Below are 13,883 nucleotides of genomic sequence, written 5' to 3' on the forward strand. Positions count from 1 at the left end.
TGGTGCAGCAGGTGCATTGGGACTCCGCGCAGCTCTGCCAAGCCTCACGGGCCTCGACGTACCACGCCCCTTGCGTCGTGACTCACCACGCCCCCGGCGTGCTGCCACCTGGCTCTCCCGCTCAGCCACCACGCCCCCGGCGTGTTGAGGGTGAGCTCCACCCACCGGTAATTTTCCTCCTTGGCCAATATCCGGCCAATTCACCAACACTGCATCCATAAAGAAAATAATTTCCGAACATTTCTAAACTAGTTTTAGGATAGTCACAAAAAAAAACTAGTTTTAGGATTTCACTCTAAATCCCTAATCTTCCTCTAGAGTGAAATGGTGAGAGGTTGAGAGCACAGATTATTAAGAGTAGAACTTCTTTCCCAAGACTCCAACGCCTGAATTAACCCGCCTGCCGCCGTTAGCAGGGCTTCTCCGTGTGAGTCAGTGAGAAGGTGAGACCAGAGACCAGAGCATCAGAGCTTCTTCTTCTTCAACGCTTGAACTTACCCGTTGTCCTCCTGTTATTGTCACAGATGTAAGACCCATAATTTTCAAAAAAATATTATGAGTTAATTTCAATTTATTTATTCATTAAAGACTTTATTTTAGAAATTATTTTACTAGAAGTAATTAAATAAAGTTTTGACAATTAAATTAGAAATTTTATTTAATTTTATAGTTATTGAATAATTTTCTATATTTAAATTATACAGCTTAACAGTTGCAAAAGAATAAGAATTTCATACGATTTAGTTAAATAATTGAGATTCTAAAATTTAATATTTTAATTTTATAAACAAAGAAAATTAATTATATTTAAATTTAAATTAAAATATTTGATTAAAAGTTAATTAGTAAATTAATAATCAAATAACATTTTCAAAATAATTTTAATAGATTAAATTAGATTTTAAATTAATACTCTATACCCCTAATTTTATAAAAATTACCTAAACTACCCTAATCCTAACCTACCCCACCGTCCTTCCCTTTCCCAAACCTAATACCTAAACTGCTTCAGGGAACAAAAAATAAAAAATACAGAAGAGAGAAAGAAATGAAAGAAAGGAAAATAGAAAGGGGAAATGGGAAAAAGAAAGAAAGAAAAAAAAAAGAAAGGAAACGTTGAGGGAGAGAGGGAGAAACGAAACAGAGTTAGAGAAGAGATGAAAGGGGGACGGCTAGCGCTGGTGGCCCGGCTGCTCGCTGCCATCGCTCGTTAGCACCGACGCGGAGGAGAGAGTCAAGAGGAGAAGAGGGGAAGGAGGCGCACCGGCGTTGCTGGGCGTCGCCGCTGCCACCACCGTCGTGTCCTCACCGAGCCTTGGAGGGAGACCACGCCGTTAAGCCGCTTCATCGCCGGACTTGTCTAACCGCGTCACCGCCGTCAGATCTGTCATCGCGCCGCCGAGGAAGAGAAGAGGAAGACCCGTGAGAGAGGGAGAGCGCCAGGGGAGGAGGAGCTGTTCGCACTGCCTCCGTCGTGTCACCTACGCTGTCGCCACTGTTCATCGCGCCGCCACCATGCTGCGCCGCCATTGTCATCATCGCGGGCTGCTGCTGCTGCGCGTATGGTCGTTGCCGCCTCTGGGTCCGTCACCGTCAAGGCTGGTCGCGGGTAGAAAAAGGAGGAGAGATCTCCGTCGCCGCCGAGCCAAACGCAGGAGAGAGAAGGAGCCCGCGGGAGAGGAGCTTGTTGCCGCCGCTGCCATGGCTTCCTTGCTGTCGCCGTGGTTAGGTAGTCATCGGAGGGAGCCGTCGTTGTCAGCGTCGCCATCGGGGTTACCGCCGCTTCTGCCACCGGAGAACACCTCTGCCGCCACCGAGATCTACCGTCGGTAAGGTTTTAAGTTGGTTTTCGTTTCCTTTGAATTTCCGGGAGCTCAATCATCGTTGTATGTTTGTTTCAGTCGCCGTTGCCGAAGTTCTGGTCGCCGCTGCCATTCAAGGTGGCTGCCGGAGCTGCCGCCAAGCCGGTTCAGTGACCGCCGCTGTTTCATTTTCTTAGTTCGGTAAGTATTTATGTTTTAGAAACCCGTATTAATATTCTGTTATGTTTGGTTATAAACTCCGAGGTTCTGGTAACGTAGGGTCGTGTTTTGAGCGTTACACGTCGCTTTTAAGTTGCTGTGAGTGCTGCAAAAGTGATCAGGGACTGAGTCTGTGGTTGCTGTTGGTTTCGGGTTAAGAGAAATGGTTTCGTTGGTGCGTTTTGAGTTATGGTTTCGACGAGTCGAGGTAGGGATTTTTCTTAAAATCTAATTTATATTACAGAGTTGTGATAAATAGATATTAATGTGAGAGAACATATGCCTGTGATTATAATTGTCTTCTAAATGTGGTTGTTTGCTGGACTGAATGACTGACTGCTTGACTGCTTGAGTAGTTTGTGATTGCTGAAAAGAAATTAGTTTGAAATGTTATTTAGTTGATTATTATGAAAAATGGCTTTTCTTGGTTTTGAAGCTATTTTTGATGATGTAAAGGAATTGGCTTTGGAAATGGTTTAATTTTGAGTTAGTGACTTTATAAATGATTTAGTATTTGAGCTGGTTTGATTTTAAAAAGAGATTTATTGTGGGCACTGATTCGCTTTGAAAATTATTTGATATTGGAACTAGCCGAATCTTGGAAAATGATTGAGGTTTTGGAAAGGTCTGAGAAATGTTTGGATGGGACCCGAAAAGGGTGGCAAAATCCGAGTTTTAGAGGAGATGCTGCCGAAATTTTATATAATTAGAAGTTTCATTTGAAGTAGTTATTTTAAAAGGGTTAATTTTGAGCATTATACGATTTAAGACTACATTTATCAAAGATAAAGTTATGTTTTGGATTGAGAATTGTTAGTGAACGAAACGGAAAGAAGGATGATGAGGATTGATTTGAAATATGATTTTTGAATGAATTTGGAAAATGAGATATGGATTGACGAATGATGATGATATTGAGAATTGCTTAGATATTGATGAATAACTCAGACTTGTCGGGTTGGCTGGATAACCGACAGATGAGCCTCATCAGCCATAGGACAGGCATGCATCATATGCATTTGTATGCTTTGCTTGGGTTTGAACTTATTTTGGTTTTCCTAATTGCTAAACTGTTCTTAACTGCTACTTGAATTATTTGCTGTAACTGCTACCTACTTGTGCTTTCCTTGTCTGTCTTGCCTGTGTTTGTCCTGGCGTGCTACATTTGAGAATAAACCTTGGTGCTGAATTAATGACTGTGTTGTTTGATTGTGTGGTTGGTTTCTGATTGAGATTTGCTTACGAGAAAGGAAAGACTTTGAATTTCGGAAAATGTTAAACACTGCCTCTTTGAAAAGGTTTTAAACGATTAGCTATTGGATTCTTTTAGAAGTATTTATAAGACAATGATAATCACAGAATCTGAAAACAGTTTTCTTATTGAATATCTTCTTATGACAACTTTGAAACTGCGTGGTGAGACCGTGTGGTTAGGTTCTCACCCCCTACAGCTTTACCTTTTCAGGAATCGGATGAAGAAGCGTTAAGAAGAGTTATATTACGTTTGGTTGATATGTTGTTGTATTAATTAGATTATTTTGTTCCCTCATCTTTGTTATTACAAGTTTGTAAGAGGGATAGGAATTGTATGTTTTATATGTATATTATATTATGAGTTATTATGTAAGGAGACTTGTATATGAATCTATGCCTGTTTGTATTTTTCTTAAGATAAAGTGTTTATTTTCGGTTTTCAAGGAAATCAGCGATACAGTATCGAGTCACAGGCTCCTATTTTAGTATTTAGTATGTAAAGTAGTCGTAATACTCCTTGCTATCAGAGTAGCGCAGCCGGAAGCGTGACTTCTGATAGTGAGGATGTTACAACAGCTTCCACTGACAGCATCACATCTTCCGTTGACCGTGTTGCAGCTTCTTCTTTTACGTGTAATTTCCTCTCTTTCTTTCTTTCTCTCTCTCTCTCTCTCTCTCTCTATCTCTCTATCAAGATCATGGTTTTGAAAAATCGGACTGGACCGGCTGGTCGAAGCAGTTCGACTGGAAACTAGATGCCTTTGCAGTTCGGTTGAAATAGAAAAACCACAATAATAAAAGACTGTAGAACTGGCCAGAAATTGACCGATCGGACCGAACCGAGACCTGGGAGGTTTACATAAAGTGACGTCGTTTTTGAAATTAAAAAAAGGAAACGGTAAGTTGAGAATGCATTCTCCCTTCTCCACTTCTCCCCAAAACAGAAAGAAAGCTAAAGCTTGAAAGTGAGAAACCCTAGCTTCTCCACCACTACCGCAAGGGCTGCTGCTGTCCATTGCGCCCAGGCACCATTGTCGCATGGACTGATGCAAGGATTGCCACCGTCTCGTTCGTCACAGTTTCTTCCTCGAGCTCGGTGTCAATACCTGGTGCTCCGTCGCACTCCTGCCGTCGTCCGTCACTCTCCTGTCGTTGTCTGTCGTGTTCAGGTACCATCGTCTTTGCCTGGTCATGGTGCTCGAAGACCCCAACTCACCAATCGCAGCTTCTTCCTCAAGCTCGGCCTCTTCGAGTCTGCTCTTCGTTTGCTCAGCCGCAGGACTGCCACTGTCCGTCATCGTTCTCGTCGTCTGGCTTTCGTCTCCGTCGCACTTCTGCCCTTCAGCTCAGACTGCTTAGAAGTTAGAACAAGGGTTTAGGATTCTGCAACTCAGATTGGTTGCTTCATTTTTTTGTTCTTTATTCTTTGTTCTTCGGTTTAGGATTCTGCTACTTAGATTGGTTTTTTTTTTTTTTTTTCGTTCTTCATTCTTTGCTTTTTCGTTTAGGATTCTGCTAGTACTACTCAGATTTAATTGTTAAATGATTAACTTTGCTCACCATGGTTCTAAAAACTAGAGCGGACTGGCCGGTCTAATTGGTTCAACCTTGAGCCGACAGCTTAAACGGTTTGATTTGCCAAGCAAAACCACTATCCACAAATCGGACTCGAACAGTTGAATCGGCCAGTCGGACCGTATTGTGACTGAGCTGGTTCTCATGAAACGATGTTGGTTTACTTTAAACTAAAGTTTTGAGAACCGAATCGGTTATTGAACCGCTTTAGTCACTAATTCACTAGTTTACTAGTTTAACTGGTCTAACCGTAATTCAATTAAAAAACCGTTTTAGAATAAAATAATAAATAAATTATAAATATACATCCTAAAATATAATTACAGTTTTAAGTGAAAATTTTTCTACCAATCTAGTTCAGTCAACAAGCACCAAACTAATAAGATGTAAAACTGATTTCACTCCAAAATGACTTCTACTTCTAAAATAACATCAAGTACCAAACTAACATAAAGTGAAATAGCTTCTGCTTCGCGTTTGCCCAATCCAAAAAGTGATAAATGGATATCACAAGAAGAACATCTCACGAAACATAATTCTCAAATACTAGATGGATCGAATTAAATTACAGCTATCTTTCTGATTTTAAGAGACAAAGCGACGAATTCCAATTATGATATATGTATACTCTACTTCACATGTGAATTATTTGGGGGAAAAACCACAATAATTCTGAACCTAAGGAATGAAGCAGCAATAACAATTATAATATAGTTTATACAAGCAACTAACCAATACCACGTTGCAAAATTTTAGTTGCAGCAACAAAAATACACCTATACAGTTAGGGGTGTCAAAAATTTTCAGGAAGCGAGAATCCCGTGAAGATCGCTCTGAATAGAATTTCGATGGCGGAAAATTTTTTCTATGGGGATGGGAAATTAAACAGTCCTGGCTTTTTGAAAAGTACTAAATTGCTCCTAAATTTACAAATTTGAATTTTCTTCTCCCGTTAATTTAATATTGTGCTGACAAAGTGTTAGCTTGACATTAAGGTGACATATCTAAGATTTCAATATGATCCATTGGGTGCCTAAATTCATTTGGTTAATTGATTTTATATTAATGGAGAGGCTAAAATGAGTCCAATTAACCAATTTGGGACGACTATTTGATCCGAATTCTTAACCATGCCACCTTACTATTGGGAATGCCAAGCTAACACTTTAGTGCTCCATGTCAACAGTCAGCACCGTGTTAACGACATTTGAATTAAGGGCGAAAGATATTCGCAATTTGTAATTTCAGGGACCAATTTTATCATTTTCAAAAATCATGGCTGTTTTGATGAGTATTAGAAATTTCTGGGACCAAACAGACTAATATCTTTGTTGATTTGTTAAGTTGTTAATCACTTAATTGATGTTGTGTGAAGTGTTATTAAATTTTTTGCTATATTGTTATTGACTTATGTTAATTGCTGCCTAGTTGTTCTTGTTATTGGATTTTGTTGGTCATTAGATTAATTTGTGTATTTTTAAGATTTACTAGAATATCAGAAATTAATTTATTTATAAAAGTTAAAAACGTGATGTGCAGCATGGTGAGTAATCTACAAATGTGGAACTGGTGAATTCAGTAATCTGCAAATCGCAATTACGTTTTTGACTGAAATGACTTCAAAAAGGCTGCATGCACTGCAAAACGCAGCTTACGTTTGGCATAGGAGGAGAACCCAGCTTTGAAACGTGTTTCTGTGCTCCTTGCATGCCAACACCTCGAACCTCCAAAACGTAAGATGCGTTTGGCAGATGCACAGCAAAACGCAACCTGCGTTTGGCAGTCTCCCTACTTGCATGTGTCATACGTGTAAAAGAGAGTGGTGGAGCCTGCCTATAAAACCAAAACGCAGGCCACGAGAGTTTCAGTTTCCCTTTCATGTTATATGCTGTGAGTGAGTTTTGAGAGTGAAAGGGTTGGGATTAAGAGTGAAAGAGAGTAAGTTTGTGAGGAAGAAGAATTAGTGAAGGTTTGGGGCTTTATATAGTGAAGAAAGAAAAATAGTTCGTAATTTTACTTTATCTGAAGAACACATTATTGAATATTTGAATCATCCTCAATTGGTGAGTAATTTTTTTTTAAATTTACGATAAATAAATATATTTATTTTTATGTTCTTTAATCATTTTACTTATTGTAAGCTATCAGGAATTTGTTGCTCAGAAAACTTGATTCGTCAGATACCTTTAACGACGTAGCAGCAGAGACACTAGCATTGACTGGGTTTCAACATATTTTGCGAGTAGGCGAAATGAGAGGTCATGCTGCACTACTGAGTGCCTTGGTGGAACGTTGGAGGCCGGAGACTCACACATTTCATCTTTCGGTTGGTGAAGTGATAGTGACGTTGGAAGATGTAAGCTATATTCTTGGTCTCCCGATTAATGGGAAGGCTGTTACCGGTAGATTAGACAGCAGTCACTAATTTTTGGTGGAGAACTGCATTTCCTGTTTTGGTCGGGAGCCCGGTCCTCAAGATCACGTGTTGGGGAAGGTTAATCTCGCATGGGTCCGGAGGTGCAGAGACACTGAGCCTTGTGACACTCAGGAGTCTGTTGAGCGGTACGTCTGGGCGCACATTTTCTGTGTGCTCGGAACAGTAGTGTTTCCGGATAAGTCCACCACTTTATTGAACTCGAAGTTTCTACCGCTACTTCGAAATTTTCACCGGATTTCGGAATACAGTTGGGGACAGCCAGTCTGGCACACTTATACAGATCGTTGTGTCGTGTTTCACGATACAACTATAAAGAGATGGACGACCCACTGAGGAAATATAAATTTATAGTATTGCAAAACACAACCTGCGTTTTATTAGAAACAAAAAAAAAATAAAAAACCAAAACGCAACTTGCGTTTTAACATAAGGAAAAAAGAAAAAACCCCTACAAAGAGTTGGCTAAGGCATGCTAGTATTATCAATATTATTATATTACTATTATTATTATTGTTATTAGCACTACAACAAGTTGTTGTTGTTGTTGTTGTTGTTGTTGTTGTTGTTGTTGTTGTTGTTGTTGTTGTTGTTGTTATTACTACTAGAATGTAACTTGCGTTTTGATTATTATTAAAAAATAGTAAAATGCAAAACGTAACTTACGCTTTTGCAGGTTTTATTTCAAATTTTTTTTAAAAATAAAACGTAACCTACTTTTTATGTTGTTAAAAAAAAAAAGGTACAAATATAAAACTTAATTTGGTACCAGATTCGATGGTCCCAGAACGTTTGGATCATTAAATGGTCCATAACAAAACATGTTTTTTAAGTTTTTTAATAATTGATAAATAGTTTTTATCTAATTTTAATTACAAATTAACTCCATATATTTTATTTAATCATAAAAATTATTTTTTATTTTATAAATTATTATTTTATTATTAATAAACAATAAAAAAACAAAAATAATAATGAATTAGATCTTCCATTGATCGTAATAAACATTTTGGCTATTCCAATCAATTAAAAGATTATATTTGATCCGTGACGTTCGTCCAGGAACAATGACTAAAATGTGGATTTTTAATAATTTAATCGATTGAATGCTTCAAATTGAAAGAATTGATTGATAATCCACTATTAATGGAAAGAATTGAGGATATACATACCTATTCAATTTTTCCTTTTTCTTTCGTGGTCACCATAACATTCACACTAAGGTTAAAGTATTCTTAAAGACTTACATAATTGAGATCGACGACATTGGTTAAAAAAATATATGTTAATAAAGGTGTAAAAGCTTAATAATTAATGATGCTGTGCAAGTCAAGAATTCTTGGGGAATATAGGCATAAGCATATAGAAGAAATTCTACTTAATTATTATTGGTGGTAAGGTTGGGTGCAAGGATATATTAAATTATCAACTACTATTATGATTTTGTGAATAAGTGTTACTATTTTCTTGAGTAAAACCCCATAATGGTCCCTCAGGTTGAGCCCGTGCATTAATGTTACCCCTGAGTTTTGAAATGCTCTAATTGCACCCTTCAGATTGAGCTCCGTGCGAAATCCTGGTCCCTCCACCCAATTCCGGTGTGACTCAGCAGCCGGAGCGCTGAGCTGGCAGTTCCACCACCTACACGTGGGCTTCATCACCTTCCACCATCACCATTGTTCTTCCAATTGGAGCCATTACCCTTCTCTCTTCCAATTTTCCTTTCCCTTTCTCCCTTTCTCAAGCATTGTAGCTCTTTCCATTGGCCTAAGGCTGAACCACCACCGCGAGCCACCATAGCCTCCACCATCTGCGACTACCGCGTCCAACCTCCTCCCTCTATCCTCTCCTTCCCCATCAGGTCCAGAGTCGTCGAGCTTTTTTCCTGGTGAACCACTTCTGCTGGGCCCGAGCTTACTGTCGCCGCCAATCTGCCATCTTCATCACCCTCTTCCACGCACCGAACCCTAGCCCTATCGCAGCTTCCAGCATCTCCATCGCCACCACCATCACCTCCAGCCTTTACCTAGCGCCACCACATCTTCCTCACCCATTCCCTCTTCTCAGCTAAAGAGCCGGGTACCTTCATCTTTGTTCCTCATCACCGAATTACTGCTACCGCAATAGCTGCTGCAACCACTACTCTGCCGGTGTCCTCCCCTCGTCTACTTCTCCTTGTCATTTCCATCACCCATGATGACTAACCCTCCTCTCCTTCCTCACATTTCGGTTTGCCTTCTTCTCTGAGTTACAATGCCAAATGGAAACAAAATTTGAAGCCTATGATGATCAGACATAAGATTTAACTTTCAGGCAATTTATCGAACAGGTTGTATGCAGGATTCATAAACAGTAATTTCAGTTTAATGTAAGCGTCAATCAACCCAAAAATTTCAACCAGCCAATACACATTCAGTCCAGAAACACAAATAATCAACTATCCTAAGTCTAACAAGATCAGTAAAAGCAGAATCAAAAGGCACTGAAATAAAAAAAATAATTAGAAAAAAAAGAAACAGACACAGAGGATGGAATGGAACCTGCGTTGAGGAGTGAAAAAAGAAGATAGCGTAAGGAGCGAAGGTAGTGTCGTAGCGGCACAGAGTTTCGCCGCCACTGGTGGTTTTCACCGGAACTGGAAGGTGCAGACAGAGGTGGCGCCACGAACAGGGGTGTTGCGTACAGGAGGAAAGAAATGGAGAAATAGGAAAGAAAGAAAAGGAAGAAGGGAGGAGGGAGGGTCAGCGACGGTGGTCGCCGGCGGTAGGAATGGACGGACGGACGGAAGGTTGGTGTGGAGGTCTGCGGGTTGGGCTGGGTTTCAGAGAAGAAGAGAAGAAAGAAAGAAGGTTGGGCGGGCGTGGCTTCTTTAGTTTGTTGGACTCTGATTGTTGCTGAAAGTGTATAGAAATATTCTCCAAGCTTGAGGAAGAAGAGAAAAGAAGAGAGGAAGAAGAAAAGAGAAAGGGTTGCGGCGGTGGTTCTAAGGTAGTGATCTGAAGGCTGGTGAACTGAGAGAAGGAAAGGGCTGCAATGCTTGAGGAAGGGAGAAAGGAAAGGAGGATTGGAAGAAGAGAGAAGGGTATTGGCTCCGTTGGGAGGAGAGGAGGAACGATGGTGATGGTGGAGGGTGATGAAGCCCACGTGGAGGTGGTGGAACTGCCAGCTCAGCGCTCCGGCTGCTGAGTCACGCCGGAATTGGGTGGAGGGACAAGGATTTCGCACGGAGCTCAATCTGAAGGGTGCAATTAGAGCATTTCGAAAGTCAAAACATTGGTGCACGGGCTCAATTTGAAGGACCATTATGGGGTTTACTCCTATTTTCTTATATGTATGATCTTTTGTTGTTCCTAGGTGTGAGACTTTTCCAACGTACCCTAGAACCTACGATTTGGTGCATGCAGACGGACTTCTATCCCTCAAAACTTCTCAGCAGCACAGATGAACTATACTTGATATGCTTATTCTTTCAATTTGAAGCATTCAATCGGTTGAGTAGTATAAGCAATCGATTGAATTATTAAAAATCTACATTTTAGTTATTGTTCAATCGATTGGGTAATATGACCAATCGATTGATTTTTGTGAAAACCATGCTGCTTTACAATTTTCAATCGATTGTTTTGTGATAACAACCTGTAGTCCAATCGATTGAGTTATGGGAAACCTGAAATTCAATCGATTGTTTTGATAATCAAATCGATTGATTTTTAAAGAAACACGATTTCACAGTCTTGGACGAACGTCACAGATCAAATATAATCTTTTAATCGATTGGAATAGCCAAAATGTTTATTACGATCAATGGAATATCTAATTCGTTATTGTTTTTATTTTTTATTGTTTATTAATGATAAAATAATAATTTATAAAATAAAAAATAGTTTTTATGATTAAATAAAATATATGGGGTTAATTTGTAATTAAAATTAGATAAGGACTATTTATTAGTTATTAAAAAACTTAAAAAACATATTTTGTTAGGGGACCATTTAATGGTCCAAACGTTCTGGGACCATCGAATTCGGTGCCACGTAACTTGCGATTTATACTAACATCATAGCAGTGTAAATATTGTATAAATATCTATTTTTTTTGTGTAATATCAATATTTTTTTCATATATAAAAAAATGAGCCACAAAATGTAACCTGCGTTTTGAGGCTAAGAAAATTTTTTTGACACTAATAAAACGCAATTTGCGTTTTGTAAACTTCAAAAAATTTTGAATTTTCTAACCTCCAAAACGCTTAGCCTAAAATAAAACTAAAAATAAAAAATAAAAAATCCAAAACGTAAACTACGTTTGGTTTATTTTAAAATTAAAATTTATAATTTTATATATTATTTTATTATAATTATGTTTTTGTAGCTTCTAAAATATTTTGGTATTTTTATCGTTAACAAAGTTGAAATAACTTTGTCATCCATTTAATGATCTAGGGAGTGCTATTTACAGATTACTTTAAAATCCTGTTATAATCTCTTTATCTCATTCTCCTCTTTCCAAAACCATCAATCCAACCACAGCCCAGGTTAAACCCCCTCATCACTCATCAGTTTTTGTTTGTGTTAAACCAGTGCTGCTGTTGGTCCTTCATTCCCATTCCCAAATGGTAGTAATTTCCAAAGCTCTGATACCCAACTTGTGAATCCATCAATTCGGTCCATAATGTTTTCACCTTGACAAGTAAAGATTAGAGCTTGCTCCATCATCAGTTAGTTGCCTCTGTTTCCTTATTTGGTTTTCCTTCTATGAGAAAAGTTCACGCTTTTATTTAATTTCAAGTTGGTAACTTTCATTAGTGTTTTATGTTCAAAACTCATGTATGAATTTTTGGACTGAGTTAAATGCAGTAAGTTTAAATTGTAGTTACATCCAAATAATTCAATGTGCATTATTGGTTTTTTTCCCTTTCATGAATTACAGATAATTGTTCCTTGTGATTTTGTTGAAAGATTCTTGAGGACTTTTAAGATGCTGGCAATTGATCCTGCAAAAAAATTATCTTTCAATCGATTGATTAGCAATGGTGATTTGGTTATAGTTTATGAAAGGCATGACAACCTTGAAGGCCGTAACCGTGTCTGAAAGTACTATACTGCAGAATCGATTCGGTGTCTTTAAGCATTCAGAATGGATAGGAAGCCATTTGGGTCTAAAGTATTCAGCAATAAGGGTGGTTTTGTATATTTGTTAAGCCACAGGACTCAGATTCTCTATATTGCGGATATTAGCTTTGTTATCATGTACTTGGAGGTTGTTCCTGGTTGCTTGGTTCTTGAATCTAGCACTGGAAGTGGATCTTTAACTACTTCACTTGCAAGGGCTGTTGCCCATACGTTTGACTTCCATGAGCAACGAGCTGGATCGGCCAGGTAACAAACAAATTCTTCTGTGTGTTCATATATTTTTGCCTTTTCTTACCTCATGATTGTACATTTGTGAACATTTACATCCCGGTGAAGAAATATTCCAATGTTCACTCTCATTGCCATTCTGTATGCATAAGTTGATGTTTAGTTGGATTGGTAGGACTCTACTTAACAGGATTTAGCTTTCTTGAATGGCTGAAAAAGTCGATTTTGAAACGTGTTGATAGTTAGACTCTGTAGATTACTAGTAAGTTCTTGACAAAGGGTTGTGCGGAATATAGAACCATTCCTGTCTCATATGTTTACTTGATTTATTTTCTTCATCATAGGGATGATTTTGAGAGGACAGGTCTAAGCAGCTTAATCAGTGTGAGAGTAAGGGATATTCAGGGCGAGGGATTTCCAAGTGAATTTGTTGGCTTGGCTGATGCCGTATTTTTGGATCTACCCCAACCGCGGCTTGCTATTCCTTCGGCTGCAAAAATGTTAAAACAAGATGGTACATTGTGCTCGTTCTCCCCATGCGTTGAGCAAGTACAGCGATCATGCGAAACACTTAAATGGAAGCTATGCGCCGGACAGTATTGTTTCTTCCGTTATGGCTAGACCTTGTGGCGAAGCTAGAGGTCACACAGGCTATTTGACATTTGCAAGACTTAAATGGCTCTGATGAAGAGTGCTACCATGTCCATCCATTTTTGTAGCAAGGAAAATAGGTCAATCTTAGTGCCTCCATTCAATTTGGCTATGTGCATAGACAAGGATAACGTGGAGCATTAATCTATTGTGGAAGTGCGAATTTTCAATGGGTTTGACTGCTATTGACCGATTTAAATGCATAAATGATCTAGTTAGGCCCGTATTACTAGTTTTGATACTATTTTTTTTAGTAGGAATCGGATATTTTCTTCTTTGATTTGTCTTAATTATTATATGAAAAAGTATACGTTATCAAGGGAGAATCTATCAATTATTACCAACACAAATTAAAAAAAAAAATTAAAATAAATTTATATGGCTTAATTAGATTTAATGTGGGGTTTATGGAAAACATTTGTTAATCTCAAATTAGAGAAACCCAATACCAAAACCCTTTCACGCAACCTCTTTTCTAAGAAACCATCGCCGAACGTCTCTCGTACAATTGACCAAAATTTTCAGTCACCGGGACGCTACCGTGCCCAGTCCGTCAGTGACCGTCTTTTCCCCCCGATCCCAATTGGA

General features: G+C 38.7%; 1 long non-coding RNA gene and 1 pseudogene across 1 annotated transcript; both read left to right on the forward strand.

Annotated features, from left to right (window-relative positions):
- Positions 2,181-3,561, forward strand: LOC110268720. Its single transcript, XR_002357126.1, has 2 exons — positions 2,181-2,229; positions 3,443-3,561. It is a non-coding gene; the product is annotated as an uncharacterized LOC110268720 (long non-coding RNA).
- LOC107628174 lies at positions 11,678-13,463 on the forward strand (annotated as a pseudogene).

The sequence above is a fragment of the Arachis ipaensis genome, chromosome B02, assembly GCF_000816755.2.
Source record: "Arachis ipaensis cultivar K30076 chromosome B02, Araip1.1, whole genome shotgun sequence".
NCBI lineage: Eukaryota > Viridiplantae > Streptophyta > Magnoliopsida > Fabales > Fabaceae > Arachis > Arachis ipaensis.